The sequence below is a fragment of the Sus scrofa genome, chromosome 8 (assembly GCF_054392235.1).
Source record: "Sus scrofa isolate SSC_HxYL_T2T_F1_AM1 chromosome 8, Sscrofa_HxYL_maternal_Yorkshire_Landrace_v2.0, whole genome shotgun sequence".
NCBI classification, from domain to species: domain Eukaryota; kingdom Metazoa; phylum Chordata; class Mammalia; order Artiodactyla; family Suidae; genus Sus; species Sus scrofa.
The window spans coordinates 61,426,840-61,444,240 of NC_139390.1; the positions used below are offsets into that span (position 1 = coordinate 61,426,840).

General features: G+C 43.5%; 1 pseudogene; it reads left to right on the top strand.

Annotated features, from left to right (window-relative positions):
• Positions 1 to 3,653: 3,653 nt before the first annotated feature.
• LOC146400811 (U6 spliceosomal RNA) lies at positions 3,654 to 3,754 on the top strand (annotated as a pseudogene).
• The last annotated feature ends 13,647 nt before the right edge of the window (positions 3,755 to 17,401 follow it).

The window sequence follows — 17,401 nt, forward strand, 5'->3', positions numbered from 1 at the left end:
AAAAAAACAAACAAACAAAACAAACAAACAAAAAACAGAGTTTCTGGACTCAGGGACATTTGGCCCAGTGGAGAGTACTGAACCCAGAAGTATTAACAGAATATTTTCATACTGAATATTGAGAAGTCCCTACACACACCCCCTCCCCAATTTATTTCCTTGATGAGCTTGGAATGAAGGGAGCCAGGGCTGTATCTTTCAAGCGGGAAACTGGACAATATCTCTAGAGAACATGAGTAGTCCAAAATAATATCAGAAGATACCCCAAAATTTTCTGGGAAAATCATTGTTCAGTGAATCCCATACTCAAAAGTCCAGAACTTCCAATCAGGTCGGGGGGCTTCAGTGTGAGCAGATGGCCCAGGATCCCCAGATAGCTGCAGGAAAGCCTGTAGCACAAAAGGCAGAAACTAATACAAAGGAATGGGGAGAAAAGCCAACTTGGAGAAAAAGAGACCATGTAGGCAAAATTATGCCTTAAATGAATGTAATTAAAATGTTCACACAGGAGTTCCCATCGTAGCTCAGTGGAAACAAATCCAACTAGTAACCATGAGGTTGCAGGTTCAATGCCTCACTCAGTGGGTTAAGGATCCAGTGTTGTTGTGAGCTGTGGTGTAGGTCACTGATGTGGCTTGGATCCTGTGTCGCTGATGTGGCTTGGATCCTGTGTTGCTGTGACTGTGGTGTAGGCCAGCAGCTGCAGGTCTGATTCAACACCTAGCCTGTGAACTTCCATATGCTGTGGGTATGGCCTTTAAAAGACAAAAAAAAAAAAAAAAAGTACTCAGACAGAAGGAAAAGTTATTTTACCCACAGAAAAAGAACAAGGTACTATTTGACCTCAAAACCTACTACAGGAGTTCCCTTTTGGTACGGTGGGTTAAGGATCCAGTCTCGTCAATCCAGTGTCTGGAGTTACTGCTGTGATGCAAGTTCAATCCCTGGCCCAGGAACTTCCACATGCCACTGGCATGGCCAAAAAAAAAAAAAAGAAGACTTACTATAAAGTTACAGTATCAAGACAAATATTGGTGAAAGAATAAACAAATAGTCCAGAAAAGATAACCCCAAAATAGACCCCCATAAATATAGTCAACAGATCTGACAAAGGACTCAAGACCATAAGACAGAGAATAACAGACTCTTCAACAAATGGTATTGAAGAAACTAGACCTCCACAAGCAAAAAAAAAAAAAAAAAAAAAGGGAATCTAGACACTCATCTTACATCCTTCACAAAAAGTAACTCCAAATGGATCATAATAAAAATGTAAAACACAAAACTATAAAACTCTTAGAACATAACGTAGGAGAAAAGCTAAATAATGTTGGATACTGTGATGCCTTTTTTGACATAAGACCAAAGGCACAATCCATGAAAGAAAGAATCAATAAGCTAGACTTCATTAAAATTGGAAACTTCTGGAGTTCCCTTCCTGGCTCAGTGGACACAAATCTGACTAGTATCCATGAGGATGCAGGTTTGATCCCTAGCCTCACTCAGTGGGTTAATAATCCGGCATTGCTGTGAGCTGTGGTGTAGGCCGGCAGCTGCAGGTCTGATTCAACCCCTCGCATGGGAACCTGCATATGCTGTGGGTGTGGCCCTAAAAAGACAAAAATAAAAATAAAATTGAAACTTCTGCTCTATGAAAGACAATATCAAGAGAATGAGAAGACAAGCCACAGACTGGGAGAAAATATTTGCCAAAGACACATCTGCAGAGTTCCCATCATGGCTCAGCAGAAGTGAATCTGAGTAGCATCCATGAGGACACAGGTTCAATCCCTTGCCTCACTCAGTGGTTTAAGGATCTGGCATTGCTGTGAGCTCTGGGGTAGGTCGCAGATCTGGTGTTGCTGTGGCTGTGGTGTATACCAGCAGCTACAGCTACAATTCGACCCCTAGCCTTGGAACTTCCATATGTCGTGGGCGACCTGAAAAGACAAAAAAAAAAAAAAAAAAAAAAAATTAAAAGAACATCTTATTCTTTTTTAAAAAACATTGCATTTATTTATAATAAGAAGTTATTTTTTAAGAGCAGGTTTAAGTTTTCAACAAAATTGAGAGGAAGCTATAGAGATTTCTCACATACCCCACATACATAGCCTCCCCAATATCAGCATCGCTTACCAGAGCAGTACCTTGTCTTACCAACAATAACCCTGCATTGACACATCACAATCACCCAAGTCCATAGCTTACATTCAGTTCACTCTTGGTGCCCTTCACCCTGTGGTGGGACAAATGTATGATGACACATACCCATCACTGTGGCTTTGGCCGCAGTATTTCACGGCTCTAAAAATCCCATGTCTGCCTGTTCATCTGCCCTGCCACCAACTCCCACCCCAAGCCCTGGCAGCCACTGATCTGTTTATTTTCTCCATACTTCTGTCTTTTCCAGAATGCCATGTACTTGGAATCCCACAGTAAGAAGTCCTTTCAGATTGGCTCCTTTCACTTAGTAACATGCATTCTAAGATTACCCCATGTCTTTTCATGGCTTGATAGCTTCTTTATTTTTAGCACTGATTAATATTCTGTTGTCTGGATGCACCACAGAAGATACTGCAGTTGCTGCCAAGTTTTAACAATTAGGTGTGGAGCTGCTGTAAACACTTTATTCAGGTTATTATGTGGGCAGAAGTTTTCAACTCATTTCAGTAAATGCTATGGAGTATCATTGCTCAATTGTATGGCAAGAATATTTTAGTTTTGTAGGAAAACAAACTGTCTTCCAAAGTGGCTGTACCACGTTGCATTCACACCAGCAGTGTGTGAGAACTCCTGTTGCACCACATCCTTGTCCACACTTGGTGTTGTAGTTCCAGATTTTGTCCACACTAATATGTGCGTGGTCCTATCTCATTGTTGTTTGTTTGCACTTCCCTGATGGCATATGATGTGAAGTATCTTTTCATACACTTAGAAGTCACCTGTATATCTTCTTCGATGAGGTGTCAATTAAGGTCTTTGGGCATTTTTTTAATTGAGTTTTTTTTTTATTGTTGAACTTTAATTAAGAGTATTTTGTTATGCGTATCCATAACAGTCCTTCACCAGATGTGTCTTGTTTTTTGTTTTTTTGGGGTTTTTTTGGTCTTTTTAGGGCCGCACCCCTGGCATACGGAGGTTCCCAAGCTAGGGGTCAAATCAGAGCTTTGATCAGGGATCAAACCTGTCCTCATGATGTTAGTTTTGTTTCTGCTGAGCCATGACGGGAACTCCAAATGTTCTTTTAAAAAAGAAATGTTCATGGGAGTTCCTGTTGTAGCACAGTGGAAACGAATCCAACTAGGAACCATGAGATTGTAGGTTCGATCCCTGGCTTCGCTTAGTGGGTTAAGGATCCAGCGTTGCTGTGAGCTGTGGTGTAGGTTGCAGATGCGGCTCGGATTCCGAGTTGCTGTGGCTGTGGTGTAGGCTGGCAGCTACAGTTCGGATTACACCCCTAGCCTGGGAACCCCCATATGCTGCAGGTATGGCCCTAAAAAGACAAAAAAAAAGAAAGAAAGAAAAAAGAAGTGTTCAGGAAAACAAAAGTTCTTGGAAATTACCCATATAATAGCAGAAATTAAAACTCAATAGAAGCAATGAAAGATAAAATTAAGGAAATCTTCTAGAAAATAGAAAGCAAAAACACTAAAGTCCCACTTCAGCAGCACATTTATTAAATTGGAATGACAGAGAAGATCAGCATAGCCCCCACAAGAATGATACACAGGTTGGTGAAGTTTCCATATTTTTTTTAACCTTACCTGCTGCATGTGGGAGTTCCCAGGCTAGGACGAACCTTGCCACAGCTGTAACCCAAACCACAGCAGTGACAATGCAAGATCCTTAATCTGCTGAGCCACCAGGGAACTCCCAGAGCTTTCTATATTTTTCAAAAAGAAAGAAAAGAACAAGTGAGAACGTGGCAAAATTGGAATTCTTGCTCCCAACTGGTAGGAATGTAAGATGATACAGTCACTGTAGAAAACAGGCGTGACAGGTCCTCAAAAAAATTAAAGGTAGGATTACCATAGAATCCAGCAATTCCTCCTTGGGTTTATACTCAAAAGAATTAAAGAATTGAAAGCAGGGACTCAAAAACAGGTATTTGTACACTCATTTCACAGCAGCATTATTCACAATAGCCTAAAGGTAGAAGCGACCCAAACGTTGAAAGATAAATGGGCAGACAAAATGTTGTCTATAGAAACAATGGGGAGTTCTCACTCAGAGGAACCCAACTAGGATCCATGAGGATGCAGGTTGGATCCCCGGCCTCACTCAGTGGGTTAAGGATCCTGCATTGCTGTGGCTGTCGGGTAGGCCATCAGCTGCAGCTCCGATTTGACCCCTAGCCCGGGAACTTCCGTATGTCTCACTAGCAGCCTTGAAAAGCCAAAAAAACAAACAAACAAACAAACAAACAGGGCATCAGAAACAACAGAGTATTATTTACCTTAAAAAGGAAGGAAATTCTGACACATACATGGATAAACCTTAAGGATAGGACACCAAGTGAAATAATTCAGACACTAAAGGCCAGGTATTGTATGATTCCACTTACATGAGGTGCACAGAAGAGTTGAATCCATGGAGACAGAAAGCAGAGGGAGGTTAATGAAGCCTGGCTGGGGTGCGGGGAGGGGGGTGATTTACCGATTTACTGTTTAATGGGTATAGACTTTCTGTTTGGGGTGATGAAAAAATTCTGAAGATGGATAGTGATGACAATTGCATGGCACTGTGAATATACTTGATTCCACTTAACTGTACATTTAAAATGGCTAAAATAGTAAATCTCGGGTTATGTATCTTTTACCACAATTTTAAAAACAAGCAGTTTAGGGAGTTCTCTGGTGGTCTAGTGCTTAGGGCTCAGCCCTTTCACCACTGTGGACTAGGTTAAAAAAAAAAAAAAAACAAGCAATTTAAGCAGATAATTTAGAGACACAGAGGAAAATACTAAAAGAAACAGCTGTAAGACCTAGAAATGTTTTCCTCTGAGAATGGGAATTGGCGGCAGAAGGGGTGCTGTATTTCAAACAAGCTTTGTAAAACCATCTTTAAATTATGTGCCTATAAAGTTTTGATAATGCTTTAAACAACAATCGTAATAAGTTTGAAATGTTTTAATCCCTCAGTTCTATAGATACCAAATCATGGAAAGAGAAGCGCCCTGGCCAAGGTCACCTAAACAGCGCGTCAGGTGCAGCAGAACCACATGTTCTACATCAGAGGGCAGCGTCTTGGCCATCAGAGCACATTGCACCTCAAATAGCATCTTTCTGAGTATCCTAAAATAAATTCCTGGGAGTCCTGCCTTCAGCCTTCTTAAATTACTTTTCTTCATGTTTTATTGAATGCATGATACTACAGATTTTTCCATTTTGCCTAGAATCATTTTTAAAAACGGACTTTTTTCTAATCCAAACACACTTTTGAAATAACATACTTTTCCATATTTGCTTCTCTATCTTTGTAATTCAGATTGAACAGGAATTTTGAATTCTGCATTCAATGTTGCTCTAAAAGGCTGGAGAGGCTTTACTATCGATAAAATAGATAATATCCTTTCTGTTTTTAACTGAAATATAGTTGACTCACAATGCTATGTTAGCTTTGACTGTACTATGTAGCGAGTTATTATTTCTTGTATGGAGCATTTCGTACTGAGTTTAAAATCTAACCATGGTAACCTTTATGACAACAGAAAACATCTCCGTTGCAATTCAATTCAAGTCACTGGTTTAATATTAATTATAATGTTAATTTTTCCTGTTAGAAAAGAATGATATCATTTAAAGAATCATTCCAGTAAACAATGATACAGAGTTTACCATGCTTCAGACTTCAGGATAAAACTCTACATGGACACTTCCTCCAACAATACTCTGTTAGTTATCAGTTGAACACATACTAATGAGCATCTCTAAAATAATTTTTTAAATTAGAAACCTATACATAGAACTTCCATATGACCCCACAATCCCACTCTTGGGCATATATCTGGACAAAACTCTACTTAAAAGAGACATATGCATTGCAGCACTATTCACAATAGCCAGGACATAGAAACAACCCAAATGTCCATCAACAGACGATTGGATTAGGAAGATGTGGTATATATACACAATGGAATACTACTCAGCCATAAAAAAGAATGACATAATGCCATTTGCAACAACATGGTTGGAACTAGAGACTCTCATACTCAGTGAAATAAGTCAGAAAGACAAAGACATACCATGTGATATCACATATCTGAAATCTAATATCCAGCACAAATGAACATCTCCACAGAAAAGAAAATCATGGACTTGGAGAATAGACTTGTGGCTGCCCGATGGGAGAGGGAGGGAGTGGGAGGGATTAGGAGCTTGGGGTTATCAAATACAATTTAGAATAGATTTACAAGGAGATCTTGCTGAGTAGCATTTAGAACTATGTCTAGATACTCATATTGCAACAGAACAAAGGGTGAGGGGAAAAAAAGTACACATGTAAGAGTAACTTGATCCCCATGCTGAACAGTGGGGAAAAAAAATAATAAAAAAAAAAGAAGTGTAAGGACCTGTCATAAGCATATCCTCCAATACTGACAAAGTGCCTTTTCCCAGAATAATGTGCCTGATAGGTCATCAGTCTTGAAGCTCTCAGTAAAATATATCATGCTTTTAAGATAGGACTGCTTATGACAACAGTGTACATTATCATGTATGGTCTCTAATCCTACATGACTGTCTCAGCCAAATCGTATGTTGCCTTCAGGCAACACAGACTGCACACATAATTCATGCTCCTAAAGCATCTGCAGTGATTAAGTGAGAATCAGATACAGAATCATGGAAAGTTAAAGCTGAAGTATGTCTCAGGGATTTAAGAGTCTAACCACCTCTTTAACAATTAAGAAATGGGGAGTTCCCATCGTGGCTCAATGGTTAATGAATCCAACTAGCAACCATGAGAAGGAGGGTTCGATCCCTGGCCTCACTAAGTGGGTTAAGGATCCAGCCTTCCAATGAGTTGTGGTGTAGGCTGCAGAACTGCTCATATCTGGTGTTGCTGCACCTGTGGTGTAGGCCAGTGGCTGCTGCAGCTCCTATTGGACCCCTAGCCTGGAAACCTCCGTATGCCACAGGTGCAGCCCTAAAAAAGACAAAAGACAAAAAAAATTAAGGAAATGGTAATGAACTTTTGAGTGTGTAATCTTATGTTAGACATTTCATGTGCATTTGCTCACTAGACAGATAAAGAAAAAGAATCAGAGAGGTCCAGTAATGTCCCCAAGGTCTCACATCTCATCCATGCTAACACTGGGACTACAGCCAAGGTGACTGAAGCCCAGAGCTAGATGTCTAGTGATTTACACATGACCATACAGCTGGCTGCTGACAGATTCAGGCCTTAATCAGACCGGCTGACTACAATTCATTTTTATGCAGTGAAATGGGAAGACTGTCCATGTAAATTACTTCTGCAAAATCATTTCTCTAAACATGGATCTTGAAAATGAAAAATGTCAGCTTTGATTCTCTTTCATTTCTAAACAAGGCGACAGAGCCTCAGAGAGAAGAAACTAATCCAAAATCAGGTCAGAAACAGGGAGCTAGGAGCAGGACTCCCGCCTCCTGAGTCAGGGCTGCCCACCCCAACACGTGTGCATCCACACTCACGGGCACTCCCACGCACACACACATATGTGCACACCTGCACACACACACACACAAATACTCTCTCTCTGGTGCACACATGCACGTGCGCGCACATGCACTCTCTCTCTCTCTCTCTGGAACTTGCATGAGGACACATATATGCACACACCTGCACATGCACACATACACACTCACATTCTCTCTGGCACTCGCACACACACATTCGTGCACACACACACACACACTCTCTCTCTCCCTCCCCACCTCGCTCGCTCTCTCTTTCGTACTTGCACGCACACACACTTATGCATACACCTGCTCATGCACACATACACACACACACTCTCTCTCCCTGTCTTGTAATCGCACACACACCCCCACTCTGGTCCCAGGTGTTGATAGAGCCCTCTGCCTCCATGCTCCCATGTTCTAGCCGTGTCCTTCTGGGACTCTGCGTCTCCAGTTACTTTCGTGGCTATTTACAAATATTTCCAACCCATGATTTCCTCCTTACCCTCCACCTTCTATATCAGATGCCATTATGTGCTCCCTCACGTTGGTTCTTGGCCACCTGCCACTTGAAAGCCCTGGCCGCTGCCACCACTGCCTCTCCCAATGCTGGGGACGGCCCCCTCCTTCTAAGGGGCAGTCTGCAGGCCCCCGGGCCCCCTTCATACCCACCACATGGGAGCCAGGCAGCTCCAGCACCAAGTACGGCCTTGCAGACATAGCATGGAGCATGGGATGTGGATATTTCACTGCATGTCCAGATGGGTCAAGGACACAACAAAAAAGGGGTAGAGCTTGACCAGTGAGAGTCATGAGGAGGGAACCGACAGATAAATTCCGTTTTTTCCAGCAAGGAACTGCTTCAACATAGTGTGGGTCCATTCAGCCTATAGTCCACACAGAGCTGGTCACAAAAGGTGGGAGACATCGTTTGAGGCCAAAGTACCAGCTGTGTTCTCTTTCCCAGTGGAGCCAGTGCAGTGATGGTCCACCTTCCCCATCTGCCCCACACACACCCCACCTTGGCAATGTGCCCACCAGTGAAAGCCTACATCTAACTCACATCATAAAAGTTTAAATTTTGGAGAAATAAAACTCTCACAACTTGCAGTGGCCTGGTGGCTTAATAGTTAAGGATCAAGTGTTGTCACTGCAGTTGCTCAGGTCACTGATGAGGCATGGGTTCCATCCCTGGCCTGGGAACTTCCACATGCTGTAAGTGCAGCAAAAAAATAAAATAAAAACTCTTACAATTTAAAAATATCCTTTTACAGACTCAGCTGGCAATTATTGTAGACAAACATTTTTTTCCTGAGATCTGAGTCCCAGCAATGAGGAGAGGGGACATGAGGCGAGCACAGAAGATGTGGAAGGTCGTGCCCATAACAGGCCATCTGTTCTCCAGTTTAAAAACTGGTTTAGCTTCTCTGCTATCAGCAGAGGTGTGACATTTAGTCATGAATCTAGAACATGAAAGAGAAGGTCTCCGTGTGAGGTGAGGAGATGGGTGTGCTCTTCCAGGATAACTAGAATACTCAGGCTGCCCTTCAGGACAGAATCTTTGCATTGTTATTAAGTTCCACAAGTAGAGTAGAAACTCCCTCCTCTTTGAAACATATATGTCAGCCACCCTCTCTGATCCAAAAGGAGGGACAAGGCTTAATTTATGGGAAGAAAGGCCTAAGACAGCAGCTGGTAGACTTGGAACTCAGAAACACCAGCCCAGCTATATTAATAATGGTCTTTATTTTCTGTATTTTATGATGCTTTGACACTGTAAGGGCCTTGCAGACCCCAGAGGGCTGCCTCCCCTTCCAAGGGTTAGCCCATTTCTAGAGATGACAAACAACTTTCCATGAGCAAACCAGCCAATTCAGGCTCCACACCCCAACCACCTCCTTTGTCAAGCTCTCACACACCAAGCCCCTATTTCCACAGGCCTGTATCACTCCAGAGCTGGGTACAGAATAGCTAGGAACCATTCCTGTAGCCCAGAGCCAAGATTATTCAAACTACCCAGTCCTGAACTCTTTGATGTGCCTGCCCCGCCTTTCCTGAAGTGGTCACGGTAAAAACACGTGCCCAGGCTTTCTCCTTCTCCTCCTGCTTCCTGACCCACCCTGGTGCTCCCCCATGGGGCCCTGCATGCGACGTTGTGCCTCGTTTCCAGAGACCTATGAGAACCAACATCCCCCTGCATGAAAATCACTCTGTCTACATGTCCCAACCAGACCTGATTAGAAACAATCCCAGACACATTTTTAACACACTAGCCTAATGCGCCCCTCCACAAACACCTGACTTTCAGCTCCAGGGAGCCTCTCCTTGAAGTATCTAAGTTTTCTAATTTCAACTTCTTCCCTTTGTTTACCTAGTCCTAGGGTTGGTGGTTGCTTCCTGCTGCATCCATGCCAGACTTTTACCTTTTCCATTAAAAGCATAAATCTAGTCAACATTTCTTTGTATTAAATTTTATCTTTCAAAATAACTGTTGTGTTTGGTACTTTTATTTATTTTCTGTTTTGTTTTATTTTGTTTTGTTTTGCACTTTTGACTAGACCCTGATGAATACACAGTTTTATGGCTAATCCTGGCCCCTGAGTTTGCATCAGGGCTTAATAATTTATCAATAGCTCATGAGATACTGCCAATGTAGGAGGGGTGGTGTGTGGAATAAACCCAGCCAGTAAAAATTCTGGGAAATCAAAGAGATTCAGATCAACTTACAATGTGTCATTCTCAAGAAAACAATGCTATATTCCTCATAGCTACCAGTTCCTCATTTGGGGAAGCAATGCTATTCTAGAGTGTCCCCTTTCATTAGATCAATACTGGAGACATATCCAAGTCTCTGTTGTAAATAAAGCTCATGACACATTTCTATCTAATCTTATGAAAATCAAGAGGATTTCAAAATCCTATGTCACGATTAGTTTGGGCCATTATAGCAAAATGCTGTAAGCCAGGTGGTTTATCAACTAGCATTTCTCTGTCAAGTCCTGTGAAAGCCCTCTTCTGCCTACAGACTGCTGACCTCCTGCATCTCACATGAAGGAAAGAGAGTGAGCCTGTTCTTAGCCCCCACTTACAAGGGCATTAAGCCCATCGGGAGGGCTCCACTCTTATGACCTCACCCCCTCCTAATACCATCACATTGGGGTTAGGATTTAACACACAAATTTGGGGAAGACCTAAACATTTAGACCGGAATAGTATCTATAACAAAGAACAAGTTCTGTGAGAGGACTTCTCAATGACATCCTCATCTTCCTGGCACGTGAGAGTGACTTGGGTGTGCCAGCTGCCTCTGTGATGATGGGCACTGAGAAATACTCTGGAGAAGGTGGCAAAGTTGGTTCTTTTTTCTCTTTTTCTTTTTTTTTTTTTTTTTCATGGCCATACCTGTGGCATATGGAGGTTCCCAGGCTAGGGGTCCAATCGGAGCTGCCGCTGCTGGCCTACACCACAGCCACAACAACGCAGGATCTGAACCATGTCTTCGACCTATGCCATGGCTTGCAGCTATGCCAGATCCTAAACCCATGCAAGAGATCGAGCCTGCATCCTCACAGAGATTATGCTGAGTCCTTAACCCACTGAGCCACAATGCAACTCCAGTACCTGTATTCAAATTGTGGCTACCCTACTTCATACTAGTTTGGTGACCTTAGAAAGAGCATTAACTTCTCTGAGCCTCAGTTTCTTTATCAAATGGGTTAATTAACACTACTTATTCCACCTACCTTACAGTCTTACTCAACTCACTAGATCATCTATAAGCAAGATGTTATTGTAGGTATTCCAGTATACACAAAGAGAAGTAAAACATGGTCCTTGACTTCAAGGAATTTAGAATACAGTATTTTTCTACGCATTCAACAGCTATGAAACACTTGGATATGAAAAAAACCCATGGATAACTGGAGCAGGAGGTGGAGCAGGCAGTTAAATTAGAAACAATTCAATGTGGTGGTTAATGAATTAGAAAGCCTATACCTGGTTGACAAGGTCAGGAGAGGTTTCGTGGCTCTGGTACCATTTGAACTGACCATGAACAAAAACCTGAACAAAGAAAGGATGAAGGGAGTGCCCAGAAGTATGAGCCTAGTTAGTTGTCAGTAAGAGCCAGATGTGGAGTGGAGCTGGTAGAAATCAGAAGGAAGGAAGGAATATAATCAATGTTAGAGATGGACCATGCTTGGAAATTCCTGGAGGGTAGTTATAACAGTAACTGAGTCACTGAAGGATACCTTGGTGAATAGGTGGGCATGGCCTTTGTTTTCAATGAGCTTTAGATCGGTCGGAACCAGGAAAAATTTTTTTACATTTCTCTAACATGGTCTCTGTTTTGAAAGTAGCGTAGAATTAGCCTATTGGAGATTCAGTAAGATCAAGAGGTCAAGAGACAATTTCCATTGACGAGATGGTTTGTGAGATTCGTAGGTTCCAAGAGGAGGGGGCGTGCCATGAAACAGTGGTGAGGGCCACCCCAAGAAGCTCCAGGGTCTGTTAGGAGGTGGTGGTGGGGAATGGGAGAAACTTGAGCAAGGGTCTTTATGGGGTTTCCACAGGAAGGAACAGGAACGGGAAGGAAAAAGTAAGGCAGGGTAAGCAGGCTGAGGATAGGCTAGCTTGATTCATTCCAGCAGGCTCTGGGGCCAGTGGCTGTCCTAGATGTCAGGTACATGGCCCAGAGGGGTTATGACAGGCAGCCGGGTAAGGATGGTGCTGAGGGTGTGGTCCTTTCTGGTCAGCAAAGCCCCAGGTGTCAAAGCAACAGAACAGGGAACGGACAACTCAGGGTTAATACAATCTCCTTAGAAGGAGGGGCGTTGGCTTAGTCTTATGTCCCTAACAGCCATCGAAATCCTTTGTACATAGTAAGAAAGACTCAGCCAAGTTTTATTGAGTGTTCCAGTCAACACAGTCCCTCTGTGATTCATCAAGTGTGTTGGAGTTGAACAACACTAATATACAATTCTGCATCCTCTCGGTGGTGGTCACTTTCTCAGGGAGTCCCTCAGACCAAGGTGAGCACCCCCAGGTGAATACTGTGCATGCGGGCCCCACCCACTTCAGTCCTGGGGGGCCAAAAGCAGTCAGCCCTCCGAGTCTGCCTTTGGGAGACTGTGAACAAAAGTTAAATAAATAAGTGATCCTTTAAAAAATTAGAGATACTGGAGTTCCCGTCGTGGCGCAGTGGTTAACGAATCCGCCTAGGAACCATGAGGTTGCGGGTTCGGTCCCTGCCCTTGCTCAGTGGGTTAACGATCCGGCGTTGCCATGAGCTGTGATGTAGGTTGCAGACGAGGCTCGGATCCTGCATTGCTGTGGCTCTCGTGTAGACTGGTGGCTACGGCTCCGATTAGACCCCTAGCCTGGGAACCTCCATATGCTGCGGGAGCAGCCCAAGAAATAGCACAAAATAAATAAATAAATAAATAAAATAATTAGAGATACTATGAAAACCAAAAATGAAGAATGAATAAGAGTGGTTACTTCCTTTGCGGCAAAACAACTTTTCTATCATAATTAGTGTTCTTTCAGTTTAAAGAGGCTGAAAACTAACTCAAACTTGCTTAAGGGGGAAAAAAGAGAATTTACTGAAGATATGACTAGAAAGCTGTCCTCAGACATGGCTGGATCTAGGGGATCAAATGCCATCCCCAGAATGCTCTCCATCTTCATCTGTCTCTTACATCTATTTATCTCTACGCATGACCCCACTTTTTTTTTTTTTTTTTTTTTTTTAGGTCAAAATAACCTGTTTGTGTTTGGGGACAATGGCTTCAAACAAAGACTAAGGATGACCTTCAGGCCTCTTTGAAAGGACAGGACTAATACAGGGGCCAGGAGCCTGCTCGTGGTCAAGAAACTTGTGGTGGGGACTCAGCCAAGGCCAGCTAAAGAAGCAGCTGAGTGAGGGTGTGGACAGGCTACAGAGCCAGTTTTGTCAGGGGGACAGTGACTGCTAAGAAGGAGAGCACAACTGGAAGGCACCGCTAGAAGTCTTCCCCATGTACCTGCTCAGCTCCCACCCTAAACAGCAGTGATGCTGGAGGACTGGAACCCGCCATTGCTGCCTTGCAGGGTCATTGCGCTGGCCTCTACTGATGGAGTTTAGCATTAAACTTCCCATCCACGAGAAGGCGAAGAAGAAGTTTTTACAGGACCCAGCTTCATGCTCGGAGAGCAAGGCAGAGAAGGCGGGTTTGAATGGACCATAGATTAAGCACCATCCTATGTGGACCAGCCCATCAGAGCAGTGGGCAGAGGGCTGTGCTTGCACCTGAGCTGTGTGTTGATGGGCACCTGCTAATGAGATCTTCTCCTTACTGGCCCTGCACCGCTGACTTCTCTCTGAGCATGGGCTGAGGCGAAGGTCTAAACATGAAAAGGCAGATAGAAAAAAGGCTGAGACAAGAAAACAGTACCTTTATTTACAAATTAAATAAATGTCCTTTGAGATGTTTCTACACTTTTGCAGAGCTTTTAAACTGCTACTCGTGGTCTGATTTGAATAAGGCAGGATGGCCTGGTGTGTTCAAGGCAGATCCTAGAACAGGACCACAGGCATTCAAGGCCAGTCTTGCCACAGTGTAACAAAACCATCCACTGAGTGGCTTCAACAACAGGTTTACCCCTCAGGGCTCTAGAGGATGGGGAGTTTCAGCTCAAGGCAGCAGCATATTCCATGCCTGGTGAGGGCCTCAAGGAGGGACAAGGGAGCTCCCTGGGGTCCCATAGAAGAACACTAATCTCAAGCACAAGGCCTCCACCTGCATGACCTCATTACCTCTCACAGGACTTGCTCCTGTTAGGACTTGAACACAGGGATGTGGAGACTCACACTATTCCTAAACTACAAGTACCAGGAAAATGCCTTGATTAATGCTGGATTAAGTAAAATATAATATGATATAGTAATAGAATTTTTACATAGAAAAGATTAAATATTATGATACCAACGTTGTCCTGATTCATACAAACAAATGTCTAAGACTGGCATTTTCCATTTGGTATATAATCACACATTAAAAGGTATCACGCTCAGAGTCTATGAATGACGAGGTAGTGACAACTCCATTTTACCTCAAGAGAAGGCTTATCAGCACATGTGGAACAAGATGTGTCCTCCTCCATGTCGAGCCTGAGGGATGCTGCCGTGTTTCCACAGGAGACTCTGCCTCCTAAGAGGGCATAAGCATGCCGGCCACTTAGCTTTGTCAGAAGATTGAACAACGTGTATTGCAAAGGCCCCCACACAGCATTCACTCCACATGCTGCTGATAAGCAGTATTCCCTCTCCCCTGCTGGGGGCCCCCAGGACTTGTGATGGGAGGGCAGACACAACGATAGCTTTTTGCCGAAGCAAAAGGGCCTGGGCTGTGCGTCTGAAAAAGACACAGCCCGTATTCATAGTGTTTACCAGCCCAACCACAGGCAGCTGCAGAGCAGCCCTGAGCGGAGCAGACGTCTGCTCCACACATTCCCAACCAGTCCAAGCCTGTAATTCCAGAAGCCCAGTGAGCTGCCTGAGCCCTGTGGAGACTTACCCTCCTAGAACTGTGACTGTGTGAGAGGGAGAATCAGAGTGTCATTTGAACACAGTCATCCTGTTACTTACAGACACTGACTCCCCAGTTTCTTCAGCAAATAAATAATTCTGTGGTTGCAAGAGAATGTAAAAAAAAAAAATTCTTTCTTTTTGGCCATGCCCACAGCATGAGGAAGTTCCCAGACCAAGGATCAAACCCACACCACAGCAGTGACCCAAGCCACAGCAGGGACAATGCTGGATCCTTAACCGGCTGCACCACCAAGGAACTTCAAGGACATAAATTTTCCTTCCTTTTTTTTAATTTTTTTTTTATTTTTATTTTTTGGCTGTCCCACGGTACATGGAGTTCCTGGGCCAGTGATCAGATCCAAGATGCAGTTGTGACTTATGAAGCAGCTGAGGCTGCAGCAATGCCAGATCCATAACCCACTGTGCCAGTCCAGGAATTGAACCTGTGTCCCAGTGCTCCAGAGGTGCCGCCAACCCCATTACACCCACAGGGCAAACTCTGATAATGTAAAATTTTTTAGAACTGTGTTGGCAGTCATAGAGAACTGGCTCGTGATTGCCCAGGAGGAAGCAGGAGGGGCTGGGAGGGACTGGGAGTCTGGGGTTAGTAGATGCAAACTAAACATTTAGAATGGATAAGCAATGAGGTCCTACTGTACAGCACAGGCAGCTATATCCAGTCTCTTGTAATCATGAGGACACAGATTCGATTCCTGGCCTCTCTCAGTGGGTTAAGGATCCGGCGTTGCCATGACCTATGGTGTAGGTCACAGACACAGTTGATTGGGCATTGCTGTGGCTGTGGTGTAGGTCGGCAGCTGTAGCTCTGACTTGACCCCTAGCCTGGGACCCTCCATATGTGGCAGGTATGGCCCTAAAAAGACAAAAAGAAAGACTGTCTGGAGAAGTTGGAGCATCTCCTTCAGAAGCACATTGGAGACTCTCACAACTACAGTCCACACACTCTTGGCAACAAGAGCAAAGGGATATTGAATAGGGTGAGTGATGGGTGAGACTGATATTGGGGCCCAGGGCAGGCTGCCCCAAATATGCCTCAGTGGCCTATTAATTAGTTTTGAAATAAAGTTATTTGAGAAACAGCCAGTAGAAGAAAATGATGTTTAAAGACTCCACTCTGACCCTCTTTTGTCTTCCTAAAAGTGGGAAGTAAATCTCCCATGTGAAAATATTCTCCCTACACCAGGAGGATAAAAAGAAATCCTTACCCCAGTTAGGGAATTCCAGGCTAAGAAAGCTGTAGAGACAAATTTTATCACTTCTCCATCAGTCTGAGACCCCAAGCACAAGCCCCTTTGTTTTGTTAAATCTTCACAAGTAATCATTCCTTTTCTAAAAATGATACATAAATAGCTTGCTTTGGCCCCTTTGGGGGTCCCATTTCTGAGACCTCCATGTGTTGGATTCAACTGGTGTTTTCTTCCCTGTTTATGTGTCTTGTGTCAATTTAATTATTAGACCAGCTAAAAGACACTGGCAATCCTCCACTCCAGCTGTAAGAATGTTTCACTGCAAAATCAACTATGCCAAAAGAAAAAAAAAAAAAAGTTCTTCTAAGACTCTTTGATTCACTTATTTGTTCTTTTAGTAAATAATTACAAATAAACTGAGTGACCAAACGAACGCAAGAATGCCTAGGATGCGCTTGGCAGCCGGCATTACATCCTGCAGCCTGGGTATCTGTCAGCAGGAAAAGCAGCTCCTGCCTTCTTGAAACTTACAGTCAAGGTAGGGAGAAAACATAAAACAAAGAATCACATAAATGAACATCTAATTAAATTTCAATGACAATATGACTGATGAGTTGTCTTGTCACACCAGCCTTTTTTAAGTAAAAAAGCTCTGAATACCTCCCTCCTGTGACGTGAGCCTGTTAACTCATTCCCTGAGTGAAAATGGAAAGCAGCTGTGTAGTACTGACTCCACCTCCTGCTGTTCACATCCGGTGAGATGCCACAGCTAATTGATTGTATCACTCACGTACATCTTTATTCGTCCTCTCTTCTCCATTTTCCAAACCCGAAAGCACAATACTAGTTCTCTGTTCCTCTTACCCAAATCACTTTAATAGATTCCCAGAATCACAATCAGAATAGCAGATTTTAAAGTAGGAAAAGAGCCTAGAGATCATTCTTCAGATTAGGAAACAGGC